At 47.0% G+C, this 23,513-nt stretch overlaps 1 long non-coding RNA gene across 1 annotated transcript; it reads right to left on the bottom strand.

Moving 5' to 3' along the window:
* Nucleotides 1-810: 810 nt before the first annotated feature.
* On the bottom strand, nucleotides 811-19,976 carry LOC138728954 (uncharacterized). Its single transcript, XR_011338798.1, has 4 exons — nucleotides 19,613-19,976; nucleotides 13,141-13,405; nucleotides 10,236-10,320; nucleotides 811-1,579 (listed from the first exon to the last, which is right to left on the bottom strand). It is a non-coding gene; the product is annotated as an uncharacterized lncRNA (long non-coding RNA).
* Between the last annotated feature and the right edge of the window lie 3,537 nt (nucleotides 19,977-23,513).

Raw genomic sequence — 23,513 nt, 5'->3', positions numbered from 1 at the left:
CCCAGGCTGTGCCTGGGCTTGTTCCTCTGTGGTGCAGGGGGCTGAGGAATGGGATTAAGGATTAGCATCCCGGGGAGGTGGGAGCGTGCAGGGAGGGTTTTTGGGGGAGGAGGAGCTGGTGGCGAGATCAATGTCTATCAGGTTTGCTGGAGGTACAGTTAATTCTCCCACGGAGGGGCTGAAATGGCCTTGGAAGTGGAAGGAGGGATGTGTGGTGGTCGAAGAGGGAGAGCGGAGGGCAGAGAGCACAGCAGAGAGGGGCTGGGATTGTGAGAACAGCCCAGCATCCTACATCCCATCCTGGAAGCCCAGAAATCCCGGGTACCACCTCTCACAAGATGCACCAGGGCTAAGCAGCTCAGCTAGGTGGGCACAGCCAAACACTAGCAGCAGAAGCCCCCCCTGCTATTATGGTTTGTGATGTTAGCGGCTACAGTGGTGCCAAGGTTTTAGAAACTTGGCTGTCAAGAGCTGGGGCTGGTATGGCAAGGGCTGAGAAGCAGTTTCCAGATCTGGGTGTCTACAGCTTGGTGCAGTCAGTACCCTCTGAAAAATACCCTTCTAAGCTGGTACTTTCTTAGGTATTAGTGACTCTTAAAGAAAAAGAGAAGAATATATTGTTTTGTTGGGCCAATATCAGTAAAGGGGACTGACCTGCAGGACTTCGGGGTTTACAAGGACATCATTCTCTCCAGAGCAGCACAGAATGAGTGTTACAGCTTACTTGACGAACATTACTAGTGTCCTGAGAAGACACAGGTCACAGCTGCTGGGTAAGGTGGAAAAATGCAAACAGGAGAACCCCCCTGACGCTCTTTGATAAAGACTTTGCACCAAAGCTTTGCCCTTCCCAAAGCGTCAGCCACCTTTGAGGGTGAAGTAAAAGGTTTTTGTTGTCCTGAAGCTGCTACAAGGCAGGATCTGCTTGTGAAAAGGAGCCTGATAAGTAGCCTTTCGAGGATGGGGTACAGATCCCAAGAAGGCCAGGTAAAAAAAGTGAGATGAGAAGTAAGGAATCTAAATAAACCTGCTGAGAAGAAGAATGCTCACAGGCAGGCAGATACTTTAGTGAGAGTGAGGAGGGAGGAGGAAAATGGGGACTATTTCATGAGTATCACAATTTTCTGTAGGTGTGAATAAACGGGCTGAAAAAGGCAGCAGGCAGGAAGATTGATTTTATACCTTAGAGAAGCTGACCTCTAAGGAAAGTTATATTAAAAGCCGATACAATTTTTTTCCTCGAGTTCACGCCGTGTAACTTCCGAGGTGATCAGCTTCAAATGCTGACTGTGCTCATTCCAAACAATGATTCATCAACAGTTTTAGAGAGACAGAAAGCTGCATTTTACACTAAAGGCTGCTCACCTCAATTATTTTACAAGGATTAAAAATAAACACTGAAAATGAAGATCTGCTCATTTGCCCTTTCAGTTTTCGATTGATGAAGGTAGCTTGAAAAGTTTTGTTAAGAACTTACCCAAGAAATTTGTGTACTTCACATTTTCCAGGAGGATGAGTAGATCTTTTTGCCTGAGAGGGGAAATCCAGGAAAACTGTTCAGTCTTCTTCCTGAGAGATACTGAATGTGAAAACAGAGAAAAAATGAGTATGAGGAAACAGCTTTCCATCAGTCTGCTTAACCTGGAAGAAGGAGCAGTGGAGGGGCGTCTGCTTACCAAAAATGCCTGATAAACACAGAAGTTCTAAGTTTTTGGCATTCTGATTGTCTTCAGTTAGAGTAAAAAAAAAAGATGATTTGAAAATTACCAGGAGGGTTCCTTTGAAATAAATGGAAACTCAACTTTCTTTAGGCAAGAATCCAGCTAATGCTACTTTTTCTTCCTAGCCACGATGTGCTCAAAGCCGCTGTTCTGAATTCACACCCTTGGGCTCTCCCAGCGATGCTCTTTTTTACTCAGTAAAGATCAGATGAACCCCTTACTGTTCTCTGGTCTTTGAAGAAAACAAGGTAGATACATCTTGATTAAGAAGAGGAAGAAAAATGTTTCCCACATTGTCAGTTTATCATAAAGAAGAAGTTGGAAGATGCCTCAGTTTTTGCAATAAAATCCAGAACTAAATCTCATTTTAACATCCCTAGAAGATGTCACCTGGCTCTTCGCTAAGAATTCAGAGCTCCCAGGAACAATACAGCTCACTAAGAATCCATATTTAAGCTTTCGGGTGGGAAGCAATCTGTTTTCCTGGAACATGACTGGGTTTCTTGTGCCTTTCTGAAGGTTTTTATGCAGAGCCTAGTGCTTGCTCAGGCCTTGGAGAGTTCAGTTAGTTACTACCAGATGACATGCAGAAAATCACATTTAGGAAAGGCAGAGGTTACAGGTATCAATACTGGCTCTGAGAGCATTAATTTGAGAAGCTTTGAGGCTGGGCTAACACGGTGTGAGCTGTCAGGCTGCGACACTGCGAATGAGGGTGACTTCAAAGTAAAATGAGTTCAAATGTCAGCGCCTTGATGAACACAGTCTGAAAACCCTTCTCGTGAGAAAAGATCGTTGAAAACTTATCTCCATATTAATACACAGCCAAGGTTGCTTCTTTTCGGATGAATAGAAACACGGTGACTCTGCGCTGACACGAGGAGCTCGTTGAGTGGAAAGATGCCAGCGTACGACAGCTGAAGGTTTGACCCTGAGTCTTCAAGGGTGTTATCTGTGGAAAAAAAAGCCAATGGAAATTTCTCATTGAGTTCACTGCGCTCCAGACCTGGCCCTTGTTCAACTCTTATTAAAGTCCATCGAGTCATGGTGACAGGGCTGGTGGAGGACGATGAAGATTCAAGCTGCATGTTTGCTTCTGGGACATTCAAAACGGGGTTTAGCTCCGTTTGTGCATCCTGTTTTTAACGCAGTTCATGTAAAGAGCAGTTCATGGAAGACTGAATCTGTCACTAGCATTGAAACAATCATTCACTTTAAATTGTTGATTCAGAGCATAGTAAATCACTCATTTCCTCTCCAACTCTGATTCCTACAAGTATAATTGCTCCAAAATAACGCAACACGTGCCTTAAGAGGTTAAGCAAAAGGTCAAATCAGCAGCACATTTTTCCTGAACGGATGGCAAAGTGCTGTGTGAACCTGGAGCCGCGTCTTACCTGGGAGTCACGCTCTGGGGACTCGCCAGTAGAGCAGCCGCAGGGAGAGAGCACAGATTCTTCTGTTTTGCAGGTCTTCACCATGGGATGGACACACTGAGCAATCCTCAGGTGCCTGTGTATGTGTAACCCCCTGCATTCTATCAGAATGCGTTCTCTTGCCTACACAAACCAGCAGGAGCCATTATCTCACGCGTTGTTATTGATGCACAAGACTTCAGACAGGATCTGCACTCAGCGGTGAATCTGGCTGGTCTCAAGAGTAGCCGTAACTAACAACTTCAGAAGGGATGAAACAGCTGTGTTACACAATTACACTGGGTTTGGCAACGGGAAGAAGAGATTTCTTCTTGATCCCACACGGTGATTATCTTCTACGCTGGAAAACGAGCACTCGCAGTGACATACTTTTTATTGTAGCTAATGTAGCTTGGATTTGTGCAGAGGTGATTCTGCTATGTGACCATATTATCTAAATTGCTTTGTCGCCAACGCGTAGAACACTGAATATAAAATTGCTTGAACATAATTGAGTGCTGACTCACCCTCCGATTAGGGTAAATGGTGCAGCGTTCCAGGGTGTCTTGGAGCTTTCTATAGTCTCACAATCCTATGTGAGACCTTCTGATTGATTTTTCTCCCCTCCAAGCAAACTTATGCTTCATGCTTCTGTTTGAGGCTAGATGCTACAAATCCAGCTGCTGTCACAAGACATCTTCCCCCGGCTTCATTATCCTGATCAATTCGCTGCTGAAACTTTCATCTTTCATGCTGGCTGGTGCAGTTGCCTCCCTTGTGATTATTCCAACTCCCAGCTCTCCATATTCATCGCCACTCTCGGAGCTCCAGCTCCAACTCTCCAGTTTCTACAGCTACATAGCTGCCAATGTTTTCTCACCAAACGCTTTTCCATAAATTCTCACAGTTTCGTTTCAGACAGATTGAAGGCTGCACCGTTTTACACACATAACATTGCTCGGAGCAGACTCCTTTAATAAAAGCACCTGCAAACACGAGCAAGAAAACACAGCTGCAAGTATTCGAAACCAAAATCTTATTTTTTTCTTGAAAAAGGCCTCGTATCACAAAGCTCCGTTTGGAGGTGTAAATGGGTGACTATCGTTAAAACCAGAACAGCTGCCAGTTTTCCAAATGAAGTGCAAGAAGGGTGATTTCAAGAAGCGATGCCAGAGACCTGAGGTGAACCGAGCCATGGATACTGGGCAGAGAGCTCAAATTCAGCTGACGGTGGCAATGAGACAAACCAGCACTCGTGCCTTTGGGTAATCTCTGTTCCAACTCTGTCACTCAGGTAGTGAAAAGAAGGTTGCGGAAGAAGGGCCATGACCTAAATAATTGGGATAACAGCAATTATTAACCGTCAATCCCACCCACAAGGATTTTGCAGAAGATGCCAGCCCTGAGCTGGAGGATCTGGGATGGAACCAGTTATGGAAGTGGCGTGACTTGGTTTTGTTTCCAGCTAAGCTACGAATGTTTTTCTTGCTGACTGAAGTATTTCCTTTGTAGGTGTTGAAAATCATGTAGGGAAGAGGCTGAAATCTGTTTCCTTTATATGTAGGGCTGTTTTCATACCAGGTAATAACTCAGAAATGAAGAGTAACTTCGTCACATATGTAAAACTTAGGTTCTCCAGAAGCATTTATAAGGAACTTTCAGTATCTGGTGATAAATCATACCTGCTGTGTCCCAAAGAGGATAAATTTCATTTATCTGCAGCTACAGAGAGACCAGGCACCTGCTACCTAGAAGTTCTCTTCCAAGTTGAATGAACTTTTCTTCAAGGCCTTCCTTCAGCAGAGTAAAGAGACACTCAGCCGGGATGTATTTCCAGAGACAAAGGAACTCCCAAAATAAAAGAATAAAATTGATTGTAAAATCACAACACCATAAACGTGATAAAGAGGGGTGAATGTGGAATTCAGAAGTGTTCTAGAGCTGGGTTAGAGTTAAGGATCTGGTCTGTTCTGGTCAGTCGGCACAAAGGATGCACAAACCTTTGCAAATTAAAAGACAAATTTAAAAGACATAATGAAGAAAAAAGAGGCAACTCCAGTGGTGAAGCGAGCAACACACTCTGAGAGAAAAGAAAGACTGTCTAAACCCTTTGAAGGTAGCCAAGAAATGCATAAAAATATCTGTGGTTTCCCCAGAGGGGTCAGGGTTGGTTGTTGCTCCCAGCCCAGGATGGTTTGACACTTAGATCTCTTTCACTTAGATTACAAGAATTGTGTTTTCAAAGGGGAAAAACCAGATGTTCAAGCTCAGTATTCCCATCCAGATTGCTCTTGCTGAACATTTGACACCAGCCTGTCCAAGTGACATCCAACTGGGGACAGAGGAAGTATTGACGGCCCCGATTCCACTGAATCAGGGAGGTGCCTGGATGACAAGGAGGAACATCACCGGGAACACTGAGGGGAGGCAACGGGGGGATTCGCAGCTTGGAGCAACGCACACCTCCGCCTGCGTCGCAGCAGTTGTGCTCGTGACTCCAGCGTTTAAACTTCTCATTTGTGGTGACTGGTGGGTCGCTCGGCTGCAATTTACCGTTAAGCTGCTGGGAGGAGCGTGGGAAGAGCAGGGAGGCAGGAGACCCTCAGCTGGAAGCCTGAGCTGCTCTGCAGTGGAGATAAAGCCCTGGTGTAGAAATTCTCCAAAGGGTTGCAACCAGGCAGGTTGTCACCACGAGGGGTTTGGAGCAGGCAATTGCTCCCCGCTTTAATAAAGAGAAGAAGATACAAGATAGTCAGGGAAGAGGATGCTGCTTGAACGTGCTGGAGAAACAAGGCAGAAACATCTCTCGTTGCTGATCCGTGAGGTGATGGAGGTTTTTGAAGGAGCAGTAGTGCCTGTGTAATCAAACAGGGGCAAGTGTGCTGGTCCTGCCCCGAGGCTTGTGCTCTAAACTATAACTAATGAGTGTAAAGGCTCTGACAAAAACAGCTTCCCCAGAATCCCCTTTCTGAGGCCTTTGATTTTACTGGAACATGCACAGCAGTAAAATTCACATAGCCAACAGGAAAGCCGTGTCCTGGCCTGACCCTGGCACAGAAAAGAGCCAGACAAAGGGGCAGGGATGTGGGGTCACGTTTGGGGAGGACCCATGATTCAGCACGTCGGTTTACTAAACCTCCTCTAATTTGTCATGTAATGAGGGAGCGGGCAAATACCCACGGCTCCAGGCTGCTGCTTCATTGCAGAAAGGTACGGCCCGGTGATGAGCGTCGAAAGAATAAATGACTCTTAAATAGGACAGTAGGTCAGAAAGAGCAAGATGATTCATATCCAGGGCACACTCCAACCATCCACAACAACACTCAGCAATTCTGCACAGCTTTGCGTCTTCAAAGCACCCACAAACGCCCCGTCCTTTCCACGGCACTGGGAGGGAACAGGCAACAGGGCTCAAAATGTGCACTCGAGACCTGTGAATTCATGGAGGAATTGAGCTAAGCCGGGAAGAAACAACTTCCACGGTTCCTCCAGCAACAGGAAGGAGTGAGACAGTTCTGTCCTGGTCACAGCAGCCCGCTGCTGCTCTAGAAATCAAGGGACGTGGAGATTCACACCCCAAAATTAATAAATAAGGTACCCAAAATTAAGAGCCTCTTCTAGAGAGCTATCTGGCTGCAGTTTTTCCCAGGAGAAAGCAACAGGTTGTGACAGATGGGGTTTAGGAGAGCTTGGCTCCTAGGTTAGTGCCCTGACAATGCCTCCGCTCAGCTGTGCAAATCGTATTTCACTTGCTTGACTGTGAGTTGCTGGGCACTAGGATGTAATTTTCCATGCTTGCAGTTGGTGCTGGGTTTTACCTTGACTTGGATTTTACAGTGTGAGCTCTGTCAACACTGTTCCACCTCCTAGAAAATAATCATTGAGAAGCCTGGGTGCTCGGTATGTATTAGTACCCAAGAATTTAATGGCCAGCTCTGCTTTAAGCTGGTCACCGCTCTTTACCACACTGCAAGAAAATCTCTTTTCCAGGTTCACCTGAAGACTGGGATATCAGAAAAACTCTGGGATGCCAGACATCCACTCAGTTGACTTTGATCTCTCTGAAAACAAACCTTTTAAAATTGAGATCAAGGAACCTTTTAATAAAACAAAGAAATCCTGCCACTCGTATCAGCTCCAGATATAAATAAATCAGCTAGAAATAAACAGGAGCCAGGCAAAGGTAGAGGAGCCAGCCCTGCTCCGCAATGTCAGCCCAAAGTGACTGTCAGGGGGATGATGATACGTCTGGCTCGGAAAAAAAGTCAGGGTTTAAAAGTCTTGCTGCCAGCTACCTGGCGAACCTTCCGAAATATACTACAGTAAAACTTCAAATTGCTACCTCCTTACATCTCCTGCTATCCAGACAGTCTGTACTTTTTAAGTGTAGTAAGGATTTTGGAGTCTTTGACTGGACTCTCTCATTACAGCCCTCCCCATGGCCAATTCCTGGTTCCTTCCCTCCACCACTCGCATCATCTTCCCAAAGTAAAGATGCTCTTATATATTTAGGGGTTTCTTACAATACCGAGCACGTCCAACTCTGCTCAGGCTGCTACAGATTCACCTTCTCTTCACATTTCACTGGTGTCATTTCCTTGCTTTGCAAGGGAGGTGGGAGTTCATAGGAGCAGGATTTACAGCACATCCATCCTCCTGCTCCACAAGCGTCATGAATTCCTACTTGCAATGGAAGGGCAACATCTCATGCTTCTGGACAGCCCAAAGTGACTGAGTAATGTGGACTCTGCACCCCAGAAGGCAACAGTAAATGTTATCACTGGCCATTTCATAGAATCGTGGAGCAGTTTGGGTCAGAAGGGACCTCAAAGCCCATCCAATTCCACCCCTCCCATGGATCAGGGGCTCCAAGCCCCATCCAGCCTGGCCATGAACCCCTCCAGGGATGGGGCAGCCACCCCTGCTCTGGGCAGCCTGGGCCAGGGCCTCCCCACCCTCACAGCCAGGTTCTCATAATCCATAGCAGCACAGAGCAATAACAATTTGTCCCTCAAGAAAACATCCTTTTCCATTCTATGAAAATTAAAAATCTCTTTGCAGAACAGGCTGTGCTGCTGATCATTAAATAATTTTTCCTTGTTCCATCTACTCCTCCTGCCCGGTCCATACTCAGCTATAATCGCATCCATGATCCTGTTGAGTTGCTATCAACCTTCATGGCTTGTGGCTACAGTGCTGAGGGCACCAGCACGCAGCTAAACCTCCAACACAGCGTCCAAGGGACAGCTGGGGATCCTATCTGGCGACCAGACACCCCTGGGCTGTAACGTGGGCTCAGTAAAAGCTATTTTAAGCTTAAATGATCTTTGATACTGAAACTAGAGTTAACCTGAGTGGTGACTGGAGGGGAACATCTGCTCTGAGGCATAAACCTAGGGAGAAGGAGAAAAGTAGGAAGATAACAAAGGAAAGGGAGTCTTTGGGGAGGGGAATTAAACTGAAAATGTGCTCTGATGGAAAAAGGAACGCAAGAAAAATAAAAACGTTGTGGCTCCTCCCCATCGCTACTGCCCAGGTCCCCATCCTCCCGTCACTACCAGCCGTGCTCATCATTTGTAATTCTCAGCCTTCTGAGATAGATGGGGCTAAGCAACAAAAGCTGTCTCGTAGCAGCCCTCAAGCTTGTCTCCCCTTTGTTACAGCTCGCTTTAATAATTTTTAGTCAAATTGGTTTGGTTGTTAAAATGGGCTTGGTTTTAATTTCACCGTGTACAGCGGTAACTTGTTAACAAGCTGCTCCAGGAGATCTTTATAGGACAGTGGAAAGCAGGGAAAGGAAACAATTACAGCATTTCCACCTACGGGAGTCTGCTTCAGGGCAGGTATAAATAGATCCAGAAGTGTTTGTTCACTTAAAAAGAGAGTTCAGCCTAACTGCTTTTTCAATTGGCAGCAGCAGAATTGATGGTTTAGGTGTTTTTTTCTGAAAAACAAGGGGAAGAATCATCTATGAAATATCCCCCTCCCTTCCTCAGACTGTGAGCAGCATTTTAAAAGGTTCAGAATTTTTACTGAATCCAGATGTCGGATGTATAAAACTACAGGCAGTTTTTCAAAGCTGTTATATTTATTTGGGAAGGGAGGAGTAATTAGATCCGAAAAATCCATTCAGCTTCGGAAGTGAGGAAATTAATAGAGGAAGAAAAATTCACATTTTGTTCGCTTGGAACATCCAAAAATCTCTGGACTGGCTCATGCAAACAGTAACTCCCTCGGGAGTCCCAGCTCCAAGTTTGGAGAAGGCACTTTGCTTAAGTCCCTGGAAATGCCCCAGTCCTTGTCTGGAGGCAGGAGCAGCTCAGGCTCAACCCAGCGCCCGGCTGGGATGGGACTGGGATCCCAGCAGGTTGAGGAGGGGATTGATCTGCAAGCGGGACAGCAGGACCCTTGCTTCCAGCTCAAGCATCACAGAGATAACCTGCCTGACTCCGAGAAGGCTGGAAGCCTCTCTGCAGGCGTGGGAGGATGAGGAGCCCATGGGTAGGAGCTCTCCCACAGGTCCATCTACCGTCCCGCAGCTCCAGAGCCCAAACCCTTGCCACGTACACCTTTCCCTGCACAAAATTGTTAAATAAACTTCCCTTCGCACTGTGGGCTCACAGAAATGTCATAAATATCATTTCTGTAGTCCCCTTGGTGGCTGATGGGCAGGTTATAATGGAATTACGAGGGCTTTCTGGGTGAGTTCGCCCCGTCCTGCCCCTGGCCTCGTGTGTTAAATCCTCGTCTCGGTGCTCGGCAAGAGCCCGCGAGCGCACGAAGCGCATACCCTGCCACTGCCTATTGTTCAGGCTACAGGTACTATATTTAACCAGACAATAGCTAATAAACAAAAGACTTTTTAAGTGGTTTGTGGCTCCGCAGAGCAACAGCCGCGCTTTTTGTGCCGTGCTCTGCCTTCAGTCCTGCCGCTCAGGTCTCCTGGGTCCTATGGAGCTGCAAAAGCCCCGAGCTGCAGCGAGAGGAACAAACTCATCTGATAGGGAAATAAAGCAATCGATGGCTCATAAAAGTGAAAGGGACAGATATTTGAAAAGGAAGAAAGCAGAACAGATTCAGATCCAATCGAGAGTCCTACCCCAGCAGCGCCACAGGAGCAGCGGGTTCCTCCGCGTTCCTCTGCTCGTGCCTCACGCCGGCTTCAGAGCTGCCAAGGCTCCAACCTGTGTTTCATAGAATCACAGAATAACCAGGTTGGAAGAGACCCACCGGATCATCGAGTCCAACCATTCCCATCAATCACTAACCCATGTCCCTCAGCACCTCGTCCACCCGTGCCTTAAACCCCTCCAGGGAAGGGGACTCAACCCCCTCCCTGGGCAGCCTGTTCCAGGTTCCAGGTAGCATTAATAAGGTTTAGATCTGAATTAAACTGCTCTGCTGCATGCCTGGGGATGCCACTCAAACTCCTGGTCTCGTGGCATGCAGCAGCCTGGCGGTGCTGAAGCACCAGGAGGTGCCCGGTTGGGGGTCCCCAAAGCACGGGGACAGGAGCTGTGTGGCCCCAGTGGAGGTGAGGAGTCTGCAGGCAGCCTGAGGGAGGGAAGGACCTGCTCCCAGCTTCTCCCTGAGGAGCCAACTCCAAAACCAACTATTTTGAAGGCAACAACAGCGCGAGCCCCAGGACAGCACAGGAACCTGTATACGGCTTTTGGAAAGGATAGCAGGAGGCTGAGCCCCCTACCCAAACCCTGCAAGGGCAGTGGATACAGGACCCCAGGACTGGCTCAGACACCCCGTGACAGGGAGGGATATTCCAGGGGCTGCCAGGGGTTCCCTCCGTGTCCCAGCTTTGTCACTCAGGGCTGTCACCACCCCGGTCCCTCCTCTCTTGCCAAGGCAATGCAAGGGGGGCAGAGGAAACCTGCACTAGAGATTGACTTTTACCCAAGGATTCCCATTCGAAGCTACAGCTATTGATGCATTTTTCCCTAGTCCTGCACTTGCTGAGGAAGGTGATGGGATTTATTAAGCAGATCTCAGACACCCAAACTCAGTTCTAACTCCAGTTCTGCTGGCAACCAGCAGAGCCTGTTGTGTCTGCATGAACATCTTAATCCTGGCTCTGCTTTCCAAACACACAAAGTGATGGATAGGACCGTTCAGCTATGATAGAGACTTCCAGATGGCTGCAGAGGGCAAGACAGTGTGTTTAATATGGAGAACTCCACGGCAAGCTATTTTAGTACCGTAGGATCATTAACATTTTTGAATGTCTGAGAAGCTGCGAACATTTATAAGACTTTACAACCAAGATCCGTTCTCCCAAATGGAGGAAGAGCTCCTATTTTTCACATACACTTTAGATATTGATAATTTTCTCATTTTCTGATATGACAGGGCTTGGGGATTTTTTTCCCCACTGAGACAAGATGACTGACAGAGGGAGATGAGAATTTCTCATGAAGAGAAGCAATGCATTTTTACACAGCCGAGGCTGGAAGAAAGCAATAATTGTCCTAATATGCAGGCACACTTCTGCAGAACGGTTGATGATTTATTTCAAGAGACACTGATACAAAACCGCCAGGCATGTCTTCCCAAGCCAAGGTGTGAGCCGAGACGGGTTTTAACAAACCCTCTCTCTGCTGCGGTCGCTCTGGGGTGGGAGTGGTGCCCACCTGGAAGACCCCGTCCCCAGTAAACATGGAGCATTGAGCCTTCCCCAACGCCTCTGCCATGGTGTGTCCGACCTGCTGCCGTAGATGTAGCTCTTGGCATGTGCCTAGTTCAGTTTAGGGTCATTTCCTGCAGATGCTGGGGTGCTTGGGAGCTCTGGGCAGAAGTTAGAGCTACCAGTTGTTTCACCCGTGCACACAACGCATTTCCTCCCCTCTACCTGCTTTCCTGCCTGCCTCCTCTTCCAGCTGTTCTCTGTCTTCTCTTGCTATCTGCATCTCATGTTCTTCTCTGCTATTCGTATTGGCTTGTCTCTATGCCAGGTCCCATCCAGCTCATCTCTCTTTAAACCCCAGACCTTTCACAGGGCTTTTCTGCATTGATCTCCCGGCCAGTGTTTGGCTCTTTGACATCTAGGTTCTCTTCCCTTGTACTTTCCTTTCTGGACCTAGGATTAACTCTGCTTCTATTGATGTTACCAGGTCCAGGCCCTTATATTTTATTAAGCTCCTCAGAATAAGGATCGTGGCTTTCAAGGAATCGATGCATTTCTCCTGCCTTGCAGATACAGGCGGGTATGACACCCAGGGTGTCACAAAAGCCTCCAGAGGCTGATGTGTGTCACCATCCTGTGCTAGATGGCTCAAGAGAGACCTTGCCCTGGCAGATACCTGCTCCAGAGAGATATTTTCCATGGCAGCCCTGCCCAGGAATAGATCCTGACTTCACCTAAGAGAGAAGCAAAGGCTGGTTGTGCAGGGCTGTGCTGGTCGCTGGAGGACGGCACGGCCAGAGCGAGCGGATCAGGGTGGCCTCACCATATCCGTGGTGCATCTGCCTTCTCCTGCTCATTTTCTCATGTGTGTTTTGCTCTCCTGTGGCCTCAGATAAGCATCTTGATAGAAAGCCGTGGATACGAGCAGCCCCTGCCGTCAGCCGGTGCTCCCCGGAGCGCAAGGGGTCCAGGAATGTGTGCTTTGAGCATATCTCTTATTTGGAAAATGAGATTGTATTGACTATTTATAAACCTAAGCTTAGAGCAAGGCAAGGGCAGCTGGAAAATATGTCACTGTGAGTGAGTGGGGGTGCTCAGTTAGGAGCACAGCGTTAAAGGTTTTCAGCCCCGATTTACAGGGCAGCAGTGAGCAAGCAGCTTTGCTTTTTCTTTTCCCCCTCCTACTGATTTAGCTTGGAAGCCTTTCAGAGGGCACTTTCTCCTGTTATATGGTGATAAAGCCCTGGGCTCGATAACTGAGATCTGCTGTCTGGCATCAGAGCAATACAAATAGCAATAAAAGAAACAAAATAGTGGTGAGTCAGCCTGGGTTCGACTTGGAAAAACATCAGTTATCCTTATTACTCACCAGCCCTGTTGTCTTCTCCGTGGGACTCCACTGGCCACTGGCGAGTCCGCAGTCCAAGAGAGGCTGGATTTAGCTCAGAGCCTGCTCAAAATGGTTTCCCCTGGGGTTTCAGTGGGTCAGTGGCTGCAAATCCACATTGTCAGGACCGTGAGTGCAATCAGAGTGAGGTTTTTGCAGCCGGGACCACAGGGCTGTAGACTCAATGCAACATGAAGGGGCCTCAGCCAACGGTGGGATGGACAATCCTCGAGGCCTGTGTCTTCATCTAGGAGGAAAAAAACAAAGGAGGAAACCTGGGGGGTGGTCATCCTGATCCCCAACACTGGCTGCGGTCACCCATGTGCTCTTGAGCGGTGTTCGCGCCCCACAGAACATCATCACGACATCCCACCACGTCCAGAACATGCACAAGGGACCCAGTCCAGCTGAAAGTTGATTTTTTGCTATCGAGATTTGTAGTTATTAATTTCTAGCCCATTCGCTTTCTTTTGGCACCATTTTTCTCTGCAAGTGAAAAATTTTGCCTGAATCACAGTGTGTTATTTCCACTTGTCAAGATAAAGGTTAATGAAATACCAGGAACTGCATCACAAATCTAGCTCCGTATCTATCAGAGGTTTTATACGGCGGGTTGTACTGCACAGCCGAGGCTGAGGAAAGGGTGAGATTCAAAGAAAACCCAAACTGTCAGAGGTCAAGAAATTCACAGTCAGAGGAGCTGAGCTCTGCCCTTCACTTCTCACCTCTCGCTTGTAGGATGAAGAAAGAGCCCTCCCTCAAATGGCACAAACGAACATGGCTCAGGATTTAATCCAACACTTGAGATTCTGCAGAACTGTGGTATTTAAACAGCATGTTCCTAGGCAAACATCATCTGCCTCTGGATAATGGTTACTTGGATATTTATACATTTGGTAAATAATCTATAAATTACATGTTTCATAGAATATCTCACATTGGAAGGGATCCTCAAGTCCTAGAACTATATATAGGATTTAGAAGCAAGATAATGCTATGTTTGACCCAGTGCTGTCTTTGAAGAGATTTGCATCCAACGTGCAAGGTGAATTTTACATTCTTGCTGCAAGGAGTTTCTCCTGCCCTGCACATGAAACCAGGGCAGGGGAATCATGGAGGGAGAAACTCCCTTTTGGGGGGCACAAGATCCGATCCCACATGAAATACTTGGAAATACAAGAGCTGCACCCCTTCAGCAGCAGGTCGGGCACCTGAGCTTTCTGGAAGGAAGGGAGGAGCTGATTGTTTTCTTCCTAGGGAGGGTCGGGATGGATGGGATGAGTGTCAGAAGCGGCCATTTGGGATGAGTCAGGAGACTGGCATGGGTCGGTTTGCATTAATACGGGCTTGAACGCTTGCCAGAGAGGATTTCCAAAATTCACAGCCAGTTATTTCTTGTCATAGGGTTAAAAAAAAATCCTATAGCCTGTTCTTCCACTCCGAGGCATGCAACCAAGAGCCTGTGGAGATTGTTCAGAGAAGCTTGGTTTGTTCTGTAAATGCGTTTTTAAAATCTTGAATACGGATGACTAAGTTTAAAGGAAAAAAAAAAAACAACCAACCCAAAAACTTCTGACGAAGCCAACCCTTTCCCTCCTCCGAAGCGGATTAAAAGGCATTGTTGTGAAATCCCAGGGCAGATTTTATTCTGGGCTGAATCAAAATGCTTTGGAGTTTGTGGAATTCAGATCTGAAGTTCATCGCTTCAGCCCATATGCTCCATATGAAAGTAAGATAAAGAGGGAGATGTACTTTCTCTTCCTTTTGATATGCAAAGATTTAGATGAAATACTTACTTTCCAATTTGCTTTTCCAGTAGAAACTCACTGGAGATCCTATCAAACATGAAACACCCTGTGAAGCCCGAGGAGCTCCCGCAATGATGGACGGCATCAAGAGCCAAGAGAGTATTTACAAAGCCTCTGAAGAGAGAGATCCGTAATCACTCTGCAAAGCCTGTTGATTTGTTGCCATCTACTTAACTTAAAGCTTGCGTTGTCGTGTATCTGACTTTAAAATTTAATAGACCATTTGGAGAAAGAAAATCTCTGTTAAAATAATCAGTCAATAACACGCTCCATCGGATATTCCCAGCAAGCCCCTCCTTAAAACAGCAGCACCAGATAGGACCTAATTTTCCTAACATTTCCAGAGTACTCAATGCAAGAAGGGAAATATATAAGATTTTATGTATTCCTGAAGAACAGCAAAAAAAGTGGTTCAAGCTCCCATCCAGGTTATTTGCTGACCTTGTTCATTTACAGGTATGAAATTGAATATTGATAGTCTTTTTTTTTTTTTAAAGCTTTTCCCCACTAGATGGCTGCAATTGTTACGCCTGTGCTTCATTTTTGGGGTCAAATTCCCATCTTTTATGAAGTATATTCTTCCTTATTGTCATTCTGTGCTACATGCCTTCGATAACCAGGGCAGTGTTGGAAGCGATGGGCTCCTCGCTCTGCAAGTTTCAGCTGTTTGAGGAGAATTTAGGTGTTCAAAATGGCTCCTGCAGTGGGTTTGTGCCTTGGCTGGGGAACAGAAACCATTTTGAAGGTTTGAAGGATGAAGCGAGAATTAGTTTCTCGTTTTTGAAAGCAATACTTTGTTTTCTGGTAATACCAAGAGCGATCAAAGACCTGAGCCCCTCGGACGGGCTTTGCCGAGAGCATCCCGTTTAACGCAAGCAGCTTGCGATTACTGTGGGAGCACAAAACTGTTGTAAATCTGATGGCTGAGAGCCCAGAAGGCAGGATTGAGCATCTCCCGCGTCCTAGATTTGGTGGAGGAGCTGATGTGAGGAGGAAGCAGGATCTGCTGGAAGGAAAGCTCAAGCGCTGTATCACCGAGAATGCGATTTCCCTGCTGTTTGCACAGGCTGGAGGCCAGGAGGGGCTCTGGGGTGGATTTGCACAGGGTTTGCCGGCTGTGGTTACCCACGGCTGCAGTTCTCCAGAAACTCCACCTAAAGGGAACAACCACGTAGGCTCAGGTGCTGAGAAAGACTTCCCCGATTCAGCTTTGAAGCAGGATCCTAACGCTTCATCTAAACAGAGCCACCGAATATAAACATCTGCAGCGTGTTTGACAGCTCCTGACTACAAGATACGTGGAAAGGGAATCAGCTCTTCTCACTTCCTAAGTCAAATTCAAGTTTTCAGCAGCACGCAGAGACGATGGTGGCGTCTCCATTAAACTTGAGCCTGTATGAATTCCCCAAGATGCCCAGTTCTACCAGTGCTTTGCAGCCCCTGCCCCCATCAGCTTTTAGAGAAACCTGCTTTTAATGGAAATTATCTGTTATTCAGCAATATTTGCTTCTTGGTTCAGCACTGAACCAAAGAGGGGATGAGGGTCCATCAGATCCCATAAGATTTAAGTGCAACTTCTCAATTAAGTTGCAAGGAGGGTTTGTTTGGCCAGTGCCCTTGCCCAGCTTTATTACCTCAATAAAGGCTGCACACCCAGCAACACAGCTCTTCAGGTAGTCTGGAAGAGAAAGCTCGTCTGGCATAGGAGGTGCTGGAATAAGATTTGGTTTAGGAGAAATTCAGGACTGCTGTAGCACCGGTCTAACGTCGCTCAAGTAGATAATGTCACTTACTGCTCAATCTCGCAGAAATACAACGTCAAAGTGCTTGGAGGCTGCAGTCAAACCAGCGTGACCCCTGCTTTAACTGCACTTCATCAAATCATAGAATGGTTTGGGTTGGAAAGGACCTTAAAGCCCATTCAGACAAACTGCCCTGAAATGAGCAGGGATGTGTTTAGCCAGATCAGGTTATTCGGAGCCCACTCCAACCTGGCCTTGAATGTTTCCAGAGGTGGGTATCTACCACCACTCTGGTTGAGCTGTGTCAGTGTTTCACCACCCTCATTGTAAGAAATTTCTTCCTTCTATCTAGTCTAAATCTCCCCTCTTTCAGTTTAAAACCATTCCCCTTGTCCTATCGCAACACACCCTGCTAATAAGTTTGTCTCCAGCTTTCCTGGAGCTCCTTTCCATACTGGAAGCTGCTGTAAGGTCTCCCCAGAGCCTTCCCTTCTCCAGGCTGAACAACCCCAACTCTCTCAGCTTTTCTCCATAGGAGAGATCATTTTTGTGGCCTCGTCTGGACCCACTCCAACAGGTCCATGCCTCTCCTGTGCTGGATTTCTTCCTAAATCAGTATAATTAAGCACTCTTTTTGTGTGTGTACAAGTTCATGCCAGAACAAGAGTTTCACCATGAGTCGCTCAACCTGACACGAGGCACACCTGAATTCCTGCTCCTGGGGACGGCGGGGGCAGGCGTTGCCCTCAGCCCCACCTCTGACCCCGCTGTGGGTCAGGTTCGTGTCCTGCCCTTCCTGGAACATGCAAATCCAGCCTACCTGGGTATTTAAATCCTGTTCATCACCGTGCTGGCTGAACTCCTTATAAAGCAATGTAATCAAGAAAGAATAATGAACCTTCAAATGCACTTAAACTGTACGTAAGGACAAAATACTCAAGTCAAATGGCTCTCGTTCTTAACTGGTCCTGATTCCTAAGGCTTATGCAGCTACACAACAGGATAAAGTATTTTTTATTCTGAATAAATACTTGGAGCCTAATGGATGAAGACAGTTAGGGATTGCTCAGGAAGGTGGGGATCTTTTTTACCCTTTCTTCCTATTCCCTTGAAAGTAGCTCCTGCCATCATCCTTCGGAACAATCCCTAAAACTCTATACGCTTCTTTGAGATTAACTGACTTTTCTGCCTTGCTGAACCTACAGCCAATCTTGCTGAACAGGTTTAAGCAAAATAATCTCCCTGCAAACATTCAGCAAACAGATCAATTCTGTATCCGGTACCAAACATCCTACCTGGAGCCTGCGGCAGAAATGGATGTCGTTGCTATAAGATGATAAACCAGAACTTCGTGTCCCACCATAATCACATAGATTTGAAATAATTTCACTTTCAGCACAGAGCTTTCACTATTGTCATAACAGCAGCATAAAGAGCCACGTGTTCTCAGCGCCGCAAAGGACAAGTGGTTAAGGGCAGCATCCTCACAGGAGCCGCTTGCTCCTGGTACCTGATTTCAGCCTCTCTGGAGCAGACTACGAAAGGCACAGGGTACCCGACGCTCCCATGAAGCCGGGGTGGAGTTGTGGGTGCTCTATATTTTCTGATAAACAGATTTTAAGCTTTGCACACAAAATCAGAAGGGTGTAAACCAGCCAGAATAACACTTTCCAATCACACAAGCTCACTTGCCGAGGGCACAGGGCTGGTTCAAGGCTGCGGCACTGACTTCTGCAGGTAGCCAAGCTCCCTCTGAGCTTTGCAAAGAAAACCACGTACCACATGGACTTGCTGGGTGAACAACAAGTCACCCCCCTGCAATATCAGTGCTGGGGAGAAACAGAGGAAGAGCTGGAACAGGCGCCCCTCATCTCATGTAACTCATCACAGGGAGATGCTCAGGTGGGTGATGGACACAAGACCCTGACTGAGATGCACCAGACTGCACCCGGGAGTTGCTGCATCGTGGTGGAGAGACCCAGCTTGGAGTGAAAGAGCCAGAGGGGACCATGGAGGCTGAGAGGAGCTGGCTGGGTCAGCTGGCTGCTGGCGTTTCCAGGCCGCTTGCTGAGGCACGTTAGCTCCTGGCTCTCACGCCAAAGCCCTGCAGCCCGTGGAAAGGCTCCAGCTGGTGTCCTGAGGCGTCGGAGGGGACCTCTGGGTGGGTCACACTCTTTCCGAGAAGGGACCCCTGTCACCTTTATTAATCTCATCTGGAGGTTGCTCTGAAACAAAGCGTTTTGGGAGCCGGAACGAAAACACCGAGGAGCGCTCGGCGGCGAATTCTTTTGCACGCTCTCTTTTTGTTTTGTATGATTTCCAACCTTTCTGGCAAAAACATTTCCTTTGACTGTTTTCCTTCTAGAAACAGCCTCTTCCAGACAGGGCTGCTCTGCCACTATTGAGCTGGGTGGACATGAGGCTATTTAAAACCCAGAGCTGGAACATTAACAAAACACTCGTCTCATTCCAAGACAAGCAGGGAAGGGGAGGGTGCGCATCGCCAGGGTGCAACCTTGCTCGTCCCCGGGAGGTTTATGCCTGCGTCATGCCGAGCTGTGCTGAATTTAAGGCTTCTGGGGATGGAGACTGTGACAAAACCTGACAAGATTTTTTAGGAGCTGCTAGTTCACAGCCTAGCGAGTATTTATGATTTTTGGCTGCCGGCTCTCACGCACTCTGCGGTCAGCGGTTTAATTATTTACCAGGCTATATACAGCGCCGTTCAAGCAGCAACCATCAAATCCGACATTTGGATAATGCGAGGGTAATTGGGTTATTTTTTTTTTTCCTCTCCCATCAGCTCAAACCACCCCCCCCGCCCCGTTTCTGCTGGGAGATGCAGAGTCATAGCTCTGCCGGATTGGCTCCCCGCCACCTCGCTGCTCCTTTAAAACCCCATACCTCCCATTGAAGGAACTCGGTGTCCTGTTTGCCAGGAGGACGTCAATGTTTCTATGGAAACTCTTCCCAAAGATTCTCGCTCTGCGCTGCCGCCGCTGCGTATTGTATGACCGGCTTTGTACACTGCAATTCATTATCGAGGCTGTGACGAAAAGGGAGCAGCTTGCTCCCCGAAGGGAAAAGCATTCCAAAAAAAAAAAAAAAAAGACCTCAAACCCCTAAAAAATCCCTAGCTTAATATTAATAAAATAAACCACTAAAACAGAAGGTGCTAAAGCCGTTTGGTGTTTGGGTTATGAATGGGATCTGTGCTTCTTGCAATGAAAAAATACCCTTTTCCTGAATAATTAGCCCAGCTGAAGCAGCTTATAAATCCTACGTAAGGTCATTTTTCTTCTGAGTGGCTAGGGGAAAATTTTCCATCTCTTCCCATTACGATCCAAATGATGGATGAGTGTCACGTAGGTGACAAATGGGCCTGAACAGCAACCCTGTGCACGAGCTGCTTTGAGCACAGGGGAGGCTCAAACCCAGGCTCACGTTTCGCATTTGAATTAATGTCGGTGGAGGGGATGCAGAATTAATAGGCTGAAGGGAGATTTGCATTAATTTCCCATTTTCCTCAATAACAGGAAATCTCTGGGACCGGCAGAGGACGCGATGATGGCATTTGCGTACATCTCCTTACTAATTATGTCCAAAGGTGGCCAGATCACTCACCCTCCTGCAAACGAGCACTGGGTATTACATGCTAGGAAGGCAAAAGGTCTGGATTTTGTTCCAGGTTTGCTGTTATTTTATCTCAGAGGTAACTATTAACTTTGAAAATGTGAAATCTCTCTGTGCCGGTCTGGAGGAGCCTGGGGCCCAATTTCCATCAGGACAGGGAAACCTTCTCTCCCACAGGCTCTCGGCACCTCAGGGAGCCGCGTCGTGTCCCAAAGCAGACCCCGACCCCGGGGGCTCCACCTGTGACCCTGGCACCAGGGCAGCCCCTTAACCCCACAGAAGTCCAAGATCTCTTGAAAGAAAACACTGCTTTCCTCTACAATGCTGGGAAACAACACCAAGTAAGAACCTGAGTAAAGAAGAGGATGAGAGGAGACAAGTATTTTATTTTTAAACCTTATGAATTTCTGAGTAGTTCTGCTTTGTCGCTTGCCTAGGGAGGAAGGCAGGGTTGGGAAAATAGGAATTTCAAACTCTGCTGGCACCCTGGTACTGTGCTAAAGACTTGTATTACCTTTAATTGGTGTTTCTGGGTGCATCCTCAGTGATTTACTCCAGATATGCTCTTTATGCAGAGAACATTCTCTTCTCAAAGCATAACCTAGACCCATGCAAACAATATATATGCTTCCAGATAACATCATTTAGAAAGAGGAGGTGTAATTACTACCTATACTGAATGCACAGCATCTCCGTGCTTGCCAGTGCTCTGCAAACCCCTGACCCCTTTCGGAATCCATACAGGGAGAAACTCCCAAATCCTTCAATGTGGTTCTCATTTTGCTGAAAGCCTTTACCATCCTATTAAATATGCTGGTCTTCGTGCCTTTGATTTTTAGCCTTCTAACAATTGCTCATGTTGAAATTATTTAGAAGGATCTCAAAGGCTCTTACAGATGAAATTTAGGGATCATTCCAGCGGAAAACGTGTCTATTTGTGGAAGAGGGGACAGCAGTAACATGGGCATCTGCTGCGGGGAAATGGGGAGGGGACCAGGCAAGTTCTCCCTGGGGTAGCTTATTCTTTTAAGCAGCACAGCAAAGCAGGTGCTGGCTTTAAAGGACTTCTAAATACTCAAAGAGAAGCTTGGAACTCATCTGACCTGCTCCAGAAAAAGTCTGCTTGCCCATCCATCGTTAAGATGAGCAGTTGGAGCGCTTCGATCTTATAAATCATCCCGTAAGCACGAGGCTTCATTGTCTTCATGCTGATGGGAGGATATACAAGGAGAGACTTTACAATCTGAGTTTTCATCTCTAGAGTCAAATCAGTCTCAGTTCAGCAGTGGCTGGAAAGCATTGCCCCGTAGGGGGGGTTTATGTGCAATAAGCGCACGTCCAGCCACTGCACGGTCAATTGAGATCCATATCACGGAGCAATCACCCGGTAATTTCTCCCTGGATCAGCTGCCTCAGGAAAAAAGTAAAATAAAATAATAAATTTTAAAAGAAAAACTGACATCGATGCCTGAATCGGCCCTGGAGACTCAATAATCCTGCTCTCATTTAGAGAGTGGTCCTGCCTGAACGCTTCTCCACATTGCAAACCCCACCGCATCACGCAAGAATCCAGCCCCTGAGCCCGCGGGGAGTCGGAGAGGGGCTGTAGGGTAGCGCCGAGGTGCCTGGCAGCATCGGCAGTGGGAACCGTACCCACGCTGAAGAAGTTTTTCAAATGACTTAAGCGAGCCCGGAATTAGCTCCCGAGCTTGATGCAACGATTCAGCGCGAAGCCCTTTTGTATTTCAAGTTCCTGCTCGTCAGGTATCGGCTTCTCCAGCAGAGGAGAAGCTGATCTGATGGAGCCCAAGTTTGATTTGCCCTGTGGCCTGGGTAGAGCCCGGCTACGGAGGAAACGCGTTCCCCGATGAAAACTCCAAGCATGGTCCTAAACAGGTCTTAAGAACGTTGCAATTATATGTTGGTGTCTGGATTGGATGTGGGGAAAGGAAAAGGGTTCAGCAACCACCAGGATTAAGAGAGAGCAGGGAGACCATCTTCAGGGAAAATACCAGCAACCCAATATGTTGTGAGCCAACAAAAAACACAAGAAAAGAGGAACCGGTTTACACAAATGAGGGTGAATTCTGGCAGCGTTGATCTTTTAGCCTTCATACGGCTGCGTATCCTCCCAAATTCCAACTCTGATGTGACCGGACAACACACAGGGTTTGGTTAAAAATCAGTTCAAGCTAATTCTTCAAAATCAGCTTGGGTGAGACCAAACCATATGCTCACAACAGAATAATTTTACCCAGCTCATGCTAACAAACCAAACTGAAGTTTAAGCTGCATTTTTTTTATCCCCTCCTTAAAAAGCCATTTTCTCTAAGGCAGAAGAGCAGATAAAATCGACGGCAGTGAGGAATTAGAGGTGAAAGTTAAGAAAAATATATATAAATACATCTATTTTTAAACGTTTTAATTTAAAGTCACAGGGAAACCATTCAATCTGCGTGGTTCCTGGGGTTTCTTTAAACAGGGAAAGAAGATTAAAATACTAATCTCCATCAATTTCCCTGCGTAGCAGCAAAAATGAGCGTGGCTAGAGAGACTGACCTATGAGGAGAGATGAAGAGTGGCTAAATTTGTATAGCTTGGCTAAGCAACAACAGCGAAGGAGGGATGCACTGGCAGGGTGCAAAACCAGAGCAAATGGACTATTATTTGGAAAGATAACAGAGTTAAAGGATGGAAATTAAAGAAAGGTCAGGCAGAACACTGGAATAATGGCCTTTAAGGCTCTGGTATGTATTTTAAGTAATGAAAGCCGTTGTACTCCAAAAATATGAGCATGAGGCTGGACTAAGCACTGGCGCGAGGGTTGTTGGATGCGACCAGCGACTTTAAGCGCATCTGTTCTTGAGCTCCCAAAGCAAATCACCTTTAGGAAAGTGACAGCTCAGCTCCTACTATAAATCACTTCTTTTCCAGCGAGGCATCCAGCAGCCACTGCTCAGTTCTTAAAATCCTGAGCGAAAAATAAACGACAAGAAACAATCCTGCACTCCAAGGGAATGGACAAGCTAATCTAATACATCTTTGTCATCTCTGGTTTCCATGACAGTTGCATAATCAGACATTTATATAAGTAGAGGTTTCCTCCTTAAATAGCAGCCCATGATCTCATGTGCACCTACGGAATAACCCATTTGTATGGAAATGACACGCC

Source organism: Phaenicophaeus curvirostris, chromosome 19, assembly GCF_032191515.1.
Source record: "Phaenicophaeus curvirostris isolate KB17595 chromosome 19, BPBGC_Pcur_1.0, whole genome shotgun sequence".
In the NCBI taxonomy this organism is placed as follows: domain Eukaryota; kingdom Metazoa; phylum Chordata; class Aves; order Cuculiformes; family Cuculidae; genus Phaenicophaeus; species Phaenicophaeus curvirostris.
The sequence above is the reverse complement of the archived record's forward strand: the minus strand, read 5'-3'. Positions and strand labels throughout refer to the sequence as shown.